At 40.0% G+C, this 13,406-nt stretch overlaps 1 pseudogene; it reads left to right on the top strand.

Annotated features, from left to right (window-relative positions):
- Positions 1 to 10,901, top strand: part of LOC112314261 (S-formylglutathione hydrolase pseudogene) — a 43,315-nt pseudogene extending 32,414 nt beyond the window's left edge.
- Positions 10,902 to 13,406: the final 2,505 nt, after the last annotated feature.

Genomic DNA, 13,406 nt, shown 5'->3' with positions numbered 1-13,406 from the left:
ATTTCTTCCCTAATCTCGTATTTCACCCATTCATTGTTTAATAGTATGCTCTTCAATCTCCATGATTTTGAGTGTTTTGGGGTTTTTTCCTTGAGATTTGTTTCTAGTTTCAGTCCCTTATGGTCAGAGAAAATGCTTGATATGATTTCAATTTTCTTGAATTTGTTGAGGCTTGTTTTGTGTCCTATCATGTGGTCTATCTTTGAAAATGTCCCATGTGCATTTGAAAAGAATGTGTATTTTCCTTCTTTGGGATGAAAGGCTCTATATATATCAGTTAAGTCCATTTCATCCCATGCCTTGTTCAATGCCACAATATCTTTGTTGATATTTTGTTTAGAAGATCTGTCCATCTTTGACAGTGGGGTATTAAAATCCCCTACTATAATTGTGTTGCTGTCAATCTTTCTTGAAGTCCTCCAAGATTTTCTTTATGTATTTGGGTGCTCCTATATTGGGAGCATATATATTTACAATGTTTGTGTCTTCTTGGTGGATTCTTCCTTTGAGTATTATGAAGTGGTCTCCCTTTCTGTCCATTTTTTGAAGTCTATTTTGTCTGATATGAGTATTGCTTTTTTTTCTTGTCCATTTGCTTGGAATATTTGTTTCTAGCCCTTCACTTTCAGTCTGTGTAGGTCTTCTGTCCTGAGGTGGGTCTCTTGTAGGCAGCATGTGCGTGGGTCATGCTTTCTTATCCATTCAGCTATTCTATGTCTTTTGATTGGAGCATTTAATCCATTTACGTTTAAGGTTATCATTGATAGGTAGTTATTCATTGCCCATTCTTTGTACCTGTGTTCTTCCCGCTTTCTCTCTTTTCCTTCCTTTCCTTACAGCAGCTCCTTTAACATCTCTTGCAGAGCTGGTTTGGTGGAGGTGTATTCTTTTAGACTTCTTTTGTCTGGGAAACTATTTATTTGGCCTTCTATCTTGATTGAGAGCCTTGCTGGGTAAAGTAGTCTTGGTTGCAGGCCTCTGGTTCTCATTACTTGGAATATTTTTTGCCATTCTCTTGTGGCTTGGAGCGTTTCCACTGAGAAGTCAGTTGCTAACCTTATTGGGGCTCCCTTGTATGTTACTTCCTTTTTCTCCCTTGCTGCCTTTAAGATCCTCTCTTTGTCTTGGAATTTTGCCATTTTAATTATGATGTGTCTTGCAGTGGGCCTCTTTGGGTTCCTCTTGATTGGGAGTCTCTGTGTTTCCTGGATTTGTGTGACTTGTTCTCTCCTCAGATTAGGGAAATTTTCCATCATTACTTTTTCAAACACGTTTTCTATCCCTTACTCTTCCTCTTCTCCTTCTGGTATCCCTATTCTATGGATATTATTGCATTTCATGTTGTCCTGCATTTCCCTTAACCCCTCCTCATTCTTTCTGAGCCTCTTTTCCTTTTCTTGCTCATTCTGGGTGTTTTTTTCTACCTTGTCCTCCAGTTCACTGATCCGGTCCTCTGCTTCATTGAGCCTGCTTTTGATTCCTTCTACTGTATTCTTCAGTTCAGAAATTGTATTCTCCATTTCCTCTTGGCCCTTGTTGATAGTTTCTGTTTCCTTTTTCATGTTGATGTAGTTTTCAGTGAGTTCATTGTAGTTTCCCTGTAGTTTCTGGTAGTTATTTGTGAGGTCAGTAAGCTTCCTGATAACCATTGCTTTGAACTCAGTATCTGATAGTTTACTTGCCTGTTTTTCATTTAGCATTGTTTCTGAGCCTTCCCCCTTTCCTTTCATTTGGGGATTGTTTCTTTGTCTTCCCATTGTTTGTGAGACTCTTCCTGTTAGTCTCTGCTTCTTAAGTTGCTCTGTTCTGACCCCCTGGGTTTTTGGTGTAAACTTCTGTGGTAGAATACCTGTGAGATTCAGTGGTACAGTCTCCTTGATCTCCTGATCTTACTGATCTTGGGCTGTGGTTTATGTTGGCTCTGTGTATGTCTTTGGTTTTTCGTTCTTGTTGGGTCTTTCTTTGGTGGGCCTTTCCCACCAGCTGGTTATCTGAGGGTCAGTCTGTCCCCCACCTCTTGTCTTCTGTTGTGCAGGTGTTGGCAGGTTGTGTTGGAGCTAGTTCTTCTGTGTGTACAAGGTTTGGAGGCTTTTCTCTTGCTCTTGTTCAGTTGTTTGTTCTCACTATTTAGTTTTATCTCCAGATAGGTCCTGGGTTGAGTTAGTGTGACTTCCACTCCCTCCTTCACCTTCTTCTGTTGTTATCTGTTGGTGATTCCTTTGTTGGTGGGTTTCCTCTTCCAGGAGGAATCCTGGTGTTCCCAGGTTCTACCCACTCTTTTTTATGGTAGGCCTCCTCTGGGCTATGGGTGTGTGCGCAGAGCCTTCCTTGATTTGCACTCTCCCTGGTGCCTGTGGTCTCAGTTCCCTCCAAGATGAGGTGCAGACACTCCCCGGTGGGTGGGCACACTCCCGGTCGCTGGGCACACTCCCCGGTTGCTGGGCACACTCCTGGTCATTAGGCACCCTGGCCCAGGTAGTGCCTGTAGTCTCAGCTCCCTCCGAGATGAGGTGCGCATAGTCCCCGGATGGGTGGGGGGGTGGAGAGGAGACTGGAGCTGTTGCTGCAGGGGAATTCCCCAAAGTGCCCCAGAGGGTTGTACTCTTTTGGGGAAAAATCCTCCTGCTCAATCCTGTGGCTCCCTCGGTACAAGGAAGGGCCTGACCTCTCACACAGCCCACCTCTCCAGCTAGGCCGGGGGCTGTCGGGATCAGGATCCCATGCGGCCCAACTTTCAACTCTCCTCGGCCAGCGCCTGCGGTCTCCCTGGGTTTTCCACTTCGTCCTTATTCCCCTCCCTGCGACTTCAGGCAACCATGTCTCTCACAGTGTTGCTCAGGCCTTGTTTGGCAGGGGAGGGGGCCGTTAACCCGGCTCTCTCCCAGAAGTCCTGCGGCAGGCCCAGCAGGGGTGGGCCTGGGGCTGCAGCTGTGCTGGTCCCGAGTTGGTCCCAGGGACCTTTTTGTCCTGAAGCAATCCCCTTACCTCCTGTTTTCTCAGTGTCCTCTGTACTTTTTGGTCTCCTATCTTCATAAACGCAGGGCTGCTTTTGGCTGTTCGCTTTGTTTCTCAGTAGAATGGGTAGGTGATTCACCCAGGTGCAGGGGGAAATTAACTCCACTCCCACCTATCTCGCTGCTATGTTCTCTCTCCTCTAATTTTTATTGTTTTTCAATTACAGTTCTATGCCTTTTCTCCCCATCCCTCCACCCCACCCCAGCCAAACCCCTCTCCCTCCCCCATCTCCACCCTCCCCCTTGATTTTGTCCATGTGTCCTTTATAGTAGTTCCTGTAATCCCCTCTCCTCACTGTCCCCTTTCCACTCGAGAACTTTTTTGAATGTATGGTAAAATTCCCCTGTGAAGCCATCTGGTTTGGAATTTTTGTTTGCCATTATTTAATAACACGCTATATATATCCATGTATTTGAATGTTTTTGACTTTTTTATTGAGGTTAATTTCTAGTTTCATGACATTGTGGTGTGAGAAAGTGCTTGATACGATCTCAATTTTCTTCAATTTGTTAAGGGTTTGTTGTTTTGGGGGTTTTTTTGGCTCCTAACGTGGTCTATTTTTGAGAATGATCCATGTGCACTTGAGAAGAATATGTATTCTGCTGTTATGGGATGAAATGTTCTCTAAATATCAATTAAATTTATTTAATCTAGTGTGTTGTTTAAGGTCACTGTTTCCTTGTTGATTTTTTTTTTTTGGTCTGGAAGATTTATCCATTGGTGACAGAGGAGTGTTAAAATTCTCTACTAAGACTGTATTGCTGTCGATCTCTTTCCTAAAGTCCAAGATTTTCTTATATATTTAGGTGCTCCTATGTTGGGTGCATATATGTTTACAAGGGTTATATCCTTTTGGTGGATTGATTCCTTTAGTGTTATGTAGTGACTGTCTTTGTCCCTTGTTAATGTCCTGTGTTTTGAAGTTTATTTTGTCAGATATAAGTGTTGCTACCCCAGCTTTCTTTTTTGTCTCCATTTGCATGGAATATTTTTTTTCATTCCTTCACTCTCAGCCCATATAAATATTTTGATATGTGGTTGGTCTCTTGTAGACAGCATATATATGGGTCATGTTTTCTTATCCATTCAGTTACCCTGTGTCTTTGTTTAACACATATTTTATTGTTTATGCTATTACAGTTGTCACAATTTTTTCCCATTTCCTCACCTTCCTACTAGCTCCCTCACATCCTCAGGCAATCCCACACCATTGTCTATGTCCATGGATCATGCATATATTCCCTATGTTGTGCTTTACATCCTCATGACTATTCTGTAATGACCAAACTGTACTTCTAATCCCTTCACCTTTTTCACTTGTGCCCTTTAAATCCCTTCCCTTCTGACAACCACCAAAATGTTCTCTGTATCTATAATTCTGTTTCTGTTCTGCTTGTGTTTACTTTGTTTTTTAGATTCAATTGTTGATAGATATGTATTATTGCCATTTTATTTTTCATATATTTGTTTTTCTTCTTCTTCTTCCTCTTCTTCATTTTCTTCTTCAGGAAGATCCTTTAACATTTCATGTAATACTGGTTTGGTGGTGATGAACCATGCTATCCCTCTACAACCTTGGCCTGCCACCCATGGGAGTGGGCTGGACACTTTCATGACTGTGACCTTCCTACAGGTCTCTCAAGGTGGTTTTTGCCTGTCCTTGGTTAAAAGTCTCTTCTTAAGGCAGTCTTCGGTTGGTAATTCCAGGTGACTGTTCCCTTCTTTAGTTTTATTTCCAGTTTGTTTCTGGCAGGAGGTTTGAGGAAGGGCCTCCTACTCTGCCACCATCTTATGACCCCTCATACCTTATTCTTAATCCTCATGATAACCCATGCGAGGAGTGTGGTTATAGCTTTTATTATTAGAATATTACTTCTTATCCAAGTTAAATATATCATAGTAGTGAAAGTCAGAGTTCTATAAGTGAAAACAGGAATCTCTTCTTTTCACATATATATCCAATTTTTGCACTCAAGCAGCAGCCATTTAAAAATCCTTTAGCTTTTTCTTTTAGTATTTGCCCATGTATTTGTTTCCCACAAACATGTTTAAACAGCTAATTCTTATTTTCAGTTTTAGATGTTATCTCTTGACTTTCTACTATAAAAGGTAAATATTTATATCTTTTAAGCAGCTCCCTTTTAACTATGCACATAACTTTCTAAGTTATTACATAACTTTCTATGTAATATTCTATTATAATATTCTAATGTAATATTACATTATTCTATGTAATATTCTATTATAATATTCTATTAATGTCCATGTAAACAATGACTCATAGCTAAGCCATGAGTATTACCTGCCTGGTATAACTTGGGCTTTTTCCTGAAGTTAGTAATTGTCTCTTATTTATCTCTTAGTTTCAACTATCTTATTTTAACCTCACCTGTTCTCTAACTTATGGGGTATGTAGCCCCTCAAATTTCAGCCTTTCTACAGCTCTGTACTATGAAGTAACTTGCTTTTTGTCCTTCCCTATTTCTATGGTTTTACCTCTCTTGGTTCTTCTAAGTCAGTTAAGAATAGCCTGTTTGCTTTTTAGCCTCTAAAGTTTCTTTCCCATTTTTTTTCTCTGTTCTTAGTGGAGTAAAGGTGAAGAAGTATATTCAACTCCCTTTTAAATAAAAACCCTATTGTCAATATTTTAAATTATAAGTTATGTCAATTTTATGAAGATGATATGTTTTGTTTTATAAGGACAAATTTATTTAATTAAAAAAGAAAAAGAGCCTTTAATGTATTTTTGTAACCTTCTCAGAGTTAAGGTCATATTTCTCAGCATATCATAGGAGATCCCTTGTGAATTGGTCCTCTCTCTACAGGATCTCATTCTACCACCTGGGCAGGGCCACTGGAGAAAGGCCAGACCTTTTGGATTACCCATAAAATAAATGATGACTTACTTTACCAATGCTATCATTGCCCCTGACTTCTCTGTGCCTAATTGTCTTCATTTTTTGTAAGACAGGAACTCTGACATTTATCTCACTGAATGTGTTTTATCAGATCAGGCTGGGAAATCTATACTGTATTGTGAAAAGTAGCCTTTTAGAGAAGAACTTCCATAGAAACACTGAAGAAACATTGTCAGTTCAGTAATTTACTTTCTAGAGAGCAGTGTTTCCAGTTCTGCACACTGACATAAGTATTTCATTACTCACTGTGGGTTAAGTTGAATTGCCAATCCCCTACCCACTCTATCAAAACAAAAGTGACTTAAAAGAAGGAATTGGCTGCTGCACCAGTCTTCAAACTATAGAAAGTAGTATGGAGATACCTCAAAAATTTTTAAATGAACCCGCCTTTTAACCCAGCAATCCCACTTCTGGGAATATATCCAAAGGAACCAAAAACACTAATTCAAAAGAACATAACCACCCATAAGTTCATTGCAGTATTATTTACAATCACCAAGATATGGGAGCAGCCCAAATGTCCATCAATAGATGAGTGGATAAAACAGCTATGGGATATTTACACAATGGAACACTACTCAGCCCTAAAAAAAGAAGAAACTTTTACCCTTTGCAATAGTATGGATGGACCTGAAGAACATTATGCTAAGTGAAGTAAGCCAGTCAGAGAAAGACAAACACCATATGATTTCACCCATATGTGGAATCTAATGAACAAACTGAACTAACAAGGAAAATGGGGACAAACTCATAGATGGAGAGCAAATGACAGCTAGTGGCGGGGGGGGGGGAGGTTAGAGGATGGAGGGATTGAGCAAAAAAGAAAAAAGACTCATGGACATGGACAACAGTGTGGTAATTGCCAGGGAGAAGGAAGTATAAAGGGATTAAATGGTAATGGAAAAAAATACAAAAAACCCCCCAAACCCCAAGAATAAAAATAAAGTGATGTTACATTAAAAGGAGGAGGAGGAGGACGACGAGGAAGAATTGGGGAGACCATAGACACGAAAACGCAGAATCTTAAATGTCATTTAAATTTCCGTCTATGTCCTTTCCTGCTTAATGAAAGCAGAGATTCGACAGGTGAGACCTTACTTCTCAAACATTTTAAATGAATCTAAAAGAACCAGTCAAATGACAGCTGCTCAAATCTTAAAGGGTGAAAGTTGTTATTTAACCATAGGATAACTTTATTACTGGTTTGAACATTTTTGTTTGTAATATGATTGAACAGGAAGGACCTGGAAACTGAGCTCTCCCTGGACTTATATGCCAATATAAACCCTGCACCCAGAAAGCATGCTAAACATAGTTGCACTGGTTCTTGGCGAAGTCTGCCTCTCACGATAGTGCCAATTATACTATGGGAACATCTCTAATATACAAACCTCACCTCAAACGCAAAACTTTTTGACAAGAAAATGAACATATATTGGCTTGTTTGCTTGGGACAAGCCTATAGCCACAATGAAAGTGAGCCTGCTCCTAAGAAAAAAATGAGAACAACTGTGAATTAAGAGGGTAAATCTTCCAAGCAGATCTTTCAAACTGGCATTGAATCCTTGGGATCTTGGATATAAGTTTTAAAATGTCACATTTTCATTTCAGTGATAACCCAAAATATAATATAAACATTATAGGGGCAATATTTTTAAGATATTAAGCAGGTTATTTTTTGTTTTCCTTATTAATCATGTTCCCCAATACCCTGCTATTACTCACACTAAACTAGATGGTGCCCCAGGGGAAAAAGTAAAAACTAGAAGAAAATTCCATTAAATGGGGGAAGATAGGATAAAGGGCAACCTACTTCAAGAATAGGAAGGAAAGCAGAAACTCCCTGGAATGGAAAAGAGAGGGAGGAAATGAGGCAAGAGGTCAGAAACCAGTGTCTTCCTTCTCCTGAATTTCCTAACCCTCCCTCCTCCTTGCTCCTTCCTCCTCCATTCAAATTGCTTCTTCTTAGAGTAAGTACTTTCCTAGCCTTTTAGTAAGAAGCTGTGAGTGGTAAATTTCCTCAGATATGTCTTAAAATATATTTATTTTGTCTTATTAAGAGGATTGACAGTGAAGCAATTGGCTTGTTGTAAACCTCCTGCCCTGCCCATTTTATCCAGCTGTACTCTAACTTCTACTCCTCTGCCAGGTTGTAGTCTTAAAGGCCAGGGACCACGACAATTAGCATTACACTGAGTAGAGCTCATGGAATATTTAAGGGGTAGGATGGAATCAGGTTATCCCTAATTGAGTCTCCTGGCTCAGGACACCATCCAGTGCCCTGGAACGTGATCACCCTATTCAAGTGTCATGGTGATGTTGGACCACAGCAAAAGGGAAACAATCTCTCAGGAGAAACCTAGAGGCCTCCTTCCAGTCAACACACAGAAGACAAGGCGATGATTCATATAATCCCAATGAGGCAACCATTAGACAATAGGATTTAAGGTCAAGCAACAATTATGAGTCGTTAGAGTCATGTTTCAAGTTTGAATATCCAAGTTGTTTTGCTCCTCAGTTAAATAATGGGCACCACACATTACATAAAGACAAATACAAAAGGCCCAGATTATTTGATTTTTTATATTTAAACACTCTTTATGCACATATTTTAGTTTTATGACTATGTATATGAATCATATACACTTTCTTTAGTTTCATAAGTCTTGTTTGTATTCCTAGGGTTCATATTTATTTTCAAATTAAATACTCACTCAAATAACACATCCTAAATTATTGTGAATAGATATTTGAAATGAGGACTGGAGAATACAGTTTTTTCCATAGGAAAGCCTCTCCTAACATTATTGGCATAATAGTTGCTCTTGAGAGAACAAGAAATCTGTTATTCCTTAAGTAATATAACTGCTAAAGCCTTTTCACAATGTTAAAAGAGATGCTCAGTAGCAAAAAGGGGAAAAAAGCTTAGGAACCTCATTAATAAGCCACTATGACTGATTAGGCTTTTCTCCTGTCTTTTGGTAAGAAATAAATAGGTCGCTTCTCTTTCTTAAGCCATTTTAACCTCTTTGTGTAGCTCCTGGCACAACTAAACTTTTTCTACCAGTCAACATCCTTAGCAATTTTGACTTCCCACAAAGTGTCTCCCATAGAGTGGGTGTCCAGGATACAGTGGATAAATGACCAAGTGAATGAATTAATACATTTCTCAACTTTGACATGCTAGGCTTATGGTAGGTCCTTGATATAAACTACACTATTGTCAAAACTTCTGTCAGAGCTGCTTCTCCTCATGCCACCTGTTCATTTTGAGAGTCTCCAAATAAACAACACTTGTTTACACATCCCTACAGATGTGACCCAGAATAGATTATTGTGTTGTACCCAGGTCATTTGACTCAAAGCTTCCTGCTTTGTAATGGTCGATGTAGAGTAAGAATAAGCATAAAACATAATTCCTTCCCCCATTATTAGTGGCTGTAATGTCTTTACCAGTTTTATTTCAGTCATCAGAGTGCCTGATTGATATACTTTATAAATGGAAACCAAAAAATCGTAACTCAACAGCACAATTAGCTACATGTGTTATAAGTTAACCAGTTGGGTACTATAGCAATTCACTTGGTATATCTCTCTGAGCATTAGTACAGTAGTAAAATCTGACAGCAACGTCTTAAATTGTACTGGTTATATAATTAAACCATATGATCATCTTAATTTTCTTGTTGTTTAAACTTTTTTGAAAAAGTATTTTTCAAGCCAGAAATATAAAGACTTTTAAGGTTTATTCTGATAATAACATGTACAAGAATTAATAGCCCAAGTTTTTTGAAATTATAGTTCAGAAATTCATATAACTTGTAAACTTTTTAAAAACTTTTGTCGGTATTCTGCTTCAAGTGATAACTAAATAACTCATGTTCCTGGGATGCTCATAAAAAAATGAGGAGTAATCATTTCACAGTATACACTTACATCAAATCGTTATGCTGTTTACCTGAAACTAATACAGTGTTATGTGTTACTTATATCTCAGGAAAACTGGGGAAAGTGTTGAGGCCTCTGATTGCTTCTTCTCTCTCCGACTGCTTCTCCTCTTCCTGCCACTGGAGGATCATCTACCCTTTGTTGAGAACAAAAAGCAAGTCACAGTTGGACACGAAAAGAATGGCATTGAAACAGATTTCCAACTAGCAGTTTGAGGGATTGAGAACGTTTTTAAACATGACAGTATTATACTGAACTGCAAAATGAAATTTGCTGTCTACTGACCACCAAAGGCAGAAACTGGAAAATGTCCTGCACCATATTGGCTGTGTGCTTTCACTTGATAGAACAGAATTTTATATTAAGATCTGGTCATCATCAAGCTGCCTCAGAACATGGCCTTTTTGCTATTGCTCCAGATACCTGTCCTTGTGGCTGCAACATTAGACAAGAAGGCGAGAGCTGGGATGCAGGCACCGGTGCTGTGTTTTATGTGGGTGCCACTGAAGATCCTTGGGAAACTAACTACTGAATGTACTCCTAGGTAACGGAGGAGCTTCCCCAGCTCATAAATGCCAATTTTCCAGTGGACCCCCAAAGGATGTCTGTTTTTGGTCACTCTGTGAAATGCCATGGAGCTCTGGTTTTCGCTTTAAAGAAACCTGGAAAATGAAAATCTGTCTCAGCATTTGCTCCTATTTGCAATTCAGTGCTCTGTCCTTGGGTGGCGGCGGTGGGGAGCCTTTGGTGGATATTTGGGAACTGACCAAAGTAAATGGAAAGTTTATGATGCTACCTATCTTGTGAAGTCCTATCTAGGTTCTCAGCTGAACATACTAATTGCTCAAGGAAAAGATGACCAGTTTTTTTCCAGTTGGACAGGTACTACCTGATAACTTCGTAGCTGCCTATTCAGAAAAGAAAATCCTGTTGTTTTTAGATCACAAGAGGGTTCTTAATCACAACTACTCCTTCACTGCAACCTTTATTATTGATCATGTGAAATACCTAAATGCTTGAAAACTTTTAATAAGAGAATTTCTTTAGGATTATAAAAATGGCAATAAATAGAATTGCAGGGGAAAAGATATCAAAACATTATATTTCATAATGCTAAAAATGTTTCACTCTATGTTGAATCACCTTCTGAATAAAGATATGAAACCTGAAAAAAAAAAGGGGAAAAAATGAGGGTGGAGTGAGTGATTGACCCTGGTTTTCTGTCAATGTCAGAGAATGACAGTCTTGAAGGACTATCAGTGACCTGGAATTTCTGAACATGTTCCTTTAAGGGCTCATTGTCTTGGGCATCTCTAGTACATCTAGTTGGAGCCCAGGGAGAAATCATACTGTTGCCAATGGAAGCAGGGATGCTGAGGAACGTAATGCAATATTAACATATGAACATCACCTAAGGAGTTAGAAATTGTGATAACTTTATGTCTGGCTGAGGTTCTCTGAGAAGCAGCAGCATTTCTATTTAATACCAAACACTACAATATAAAGGTAGTATACATAAGGAATAGATTTTCATTATTTAATTCTTTTCCAGACAAATGTAACTTTAGTTCAATAGTACCTAATAATGAAAAGTTAATACATTTTATTCTTTTTTTGTGTGTGTACAGAGAAGAGAAATCCACACTCATAGTCAAAAGAACTCAAAGCCCCAGCTTTGCCAGTTATTGTCAGTATGTTCTTGGTGTGTCCTTAGATGAGTTACTTAAATTCTGTGAGACTCAGTTTCTTCATCTCTCAAGTGGGGTAATAAAACCTACCTCACAAACACAGTGCCTAGTGTAACTATAGCTCAATAAATGTTCATTCCTCTATTAAATTTAAAAATGTTTTGACAAGCTATAGTAAAAATAGAAACAGAAAGTCAGACTTTGCTTCTGCAAAGTGAGAAGTCAATAAATTTACTGAGTTCATTCATAAATGTGAAAGAACATTGTGAAAGAACTTAGATTTTTTTTTAAAAGTAAACAGGAGGGGAAACCAAGATGGCGGCGTAGGTAGACACACTGCGCCTCCTCGCACAACCACAACTGACAGGGAATCGAACAACAAGGGGGACCAACACCAAGAAAATAGAAAATAAACATTCATCCAGACTGGTAAGAGGGGCGGAGACAGGCACCGGGGTGGAGAGGACTCGCGTGGCTGTGGCGGGACTGAGACTGGCGGAGTGTGGGACAAATGGCGCAGGCAGTCCAAGCACTAGCAGACCCTGCGGCCCCACATTTGCACAGATAAACCCAGAGGGCCGGACTCAGAGTGGCAGAGAGTGGGGCAGGCAGAGTGGCGGGTAGCACCCTGCTGCACCACATTCACCCACAGATAAACCGGACAAACGGCAGGGAGCGAAGCAGACCGCGCAACCCAGGGCTCCAGCTCGGGGAAATAAAGCCTCAAACCTCTGATTGAAAGAGCCCGTGGGGGTTGGGGCGGCAGCAGGAGAGAATCCCAGCCTCACAGGAGAGGTCGTGGGAGAGACCCACAGGGGCCTAGAGTGTGCACAGGCCCACTTACTCGGGAACCAGCACCAGAGTGGCCCAGTTTGATTGTGGGTATCAGAGTGAAAGATTGAAATCCGGAGGAGAGTGAGGCGGGCACCACTGCTCCCTCTCGGCCCCTCCCCCACGTACAGCATCACAGCGCAGCGACCAGCATTACCCCGCCCCAGTGAACACCTAAGGCTCCGCCCCTTAAAGTAACAGATGCGCCAAGACAAACAAACAAACAAAAAAATGGCCCAAATGACAGAACACTTCAAAGCTCCAGAAAAAATACAACTAAGCGACGAAGAGATAGCCAACCTATCGGATGCACAGTTCAAAGCACTGGTTATCAATATGCTCACAGACTTGGTTGAATCTGTTCGAAAAACAGATGAAAAAATGAAGCCTATGCTAAGAGAAAAAAAGGAAAATGTACAGGGAACCAATAGTGATGAGAAGGAAACTGGGACTCAAATCAATGGTATGGACCAGAAGGAAGAAACAAACATCCAACCAGAAAAGAATGAAGAAACAAGAACTTGGAAAAATGAGGAGAGGCTTAGGAACCTCCAGGACACCTTGAAACGTTCCAACATCCGAATTATAGGGGTGCCAGAAGGAGAAGAGGAAGAACAAAAAATTGAAAACTTATTTGAACAAATAATGGAGAACTTCCCCAATCTGGCAAAGGAAATAGACTTCCGGGAAGTCCAGGAAGCTCAGAGAGTCCCAAAGAAGCTGGGCCCAAGGAGGAACACACCAAGGCACATCATAATTACATTACCCAAGATTAAACGCAAGGACCTACATCCAAGATTACTGTATCCAGCAAAGCTATCATTTAGAATGGAAAGGAAGATAAAGTGCTTCTCAGATAAGGTCAAGTTAAAGAAGCTCATCATCACCAAGCCCTTATTATATGAAATGTTAAAGGGAGTTACCTAAGAAAAAGAAGATCAAAAATAGGAACAGTAAAAATGACAGCAAACTCACAGTTATTAACGACCACACATAAAACAAAAAC

Source organism: Desmodus rotundus, chromosome 5, assembly GCF_022682495.2.
Source record: "Desmodus rotundus isolate HL8 chromosome 5, HLdesRot8A.1, whole genome shotgun sequence".
NCBI classification, from domain to species: Eukaryota; Metazoa; Chordata; class Mammalia; order Chiroptera; family Phyllostomidae; genus Desmodus; species Desmodus rotundus.
This window is presented reverse-complemented; position numbering and strand designations above follow the sequence as displayed.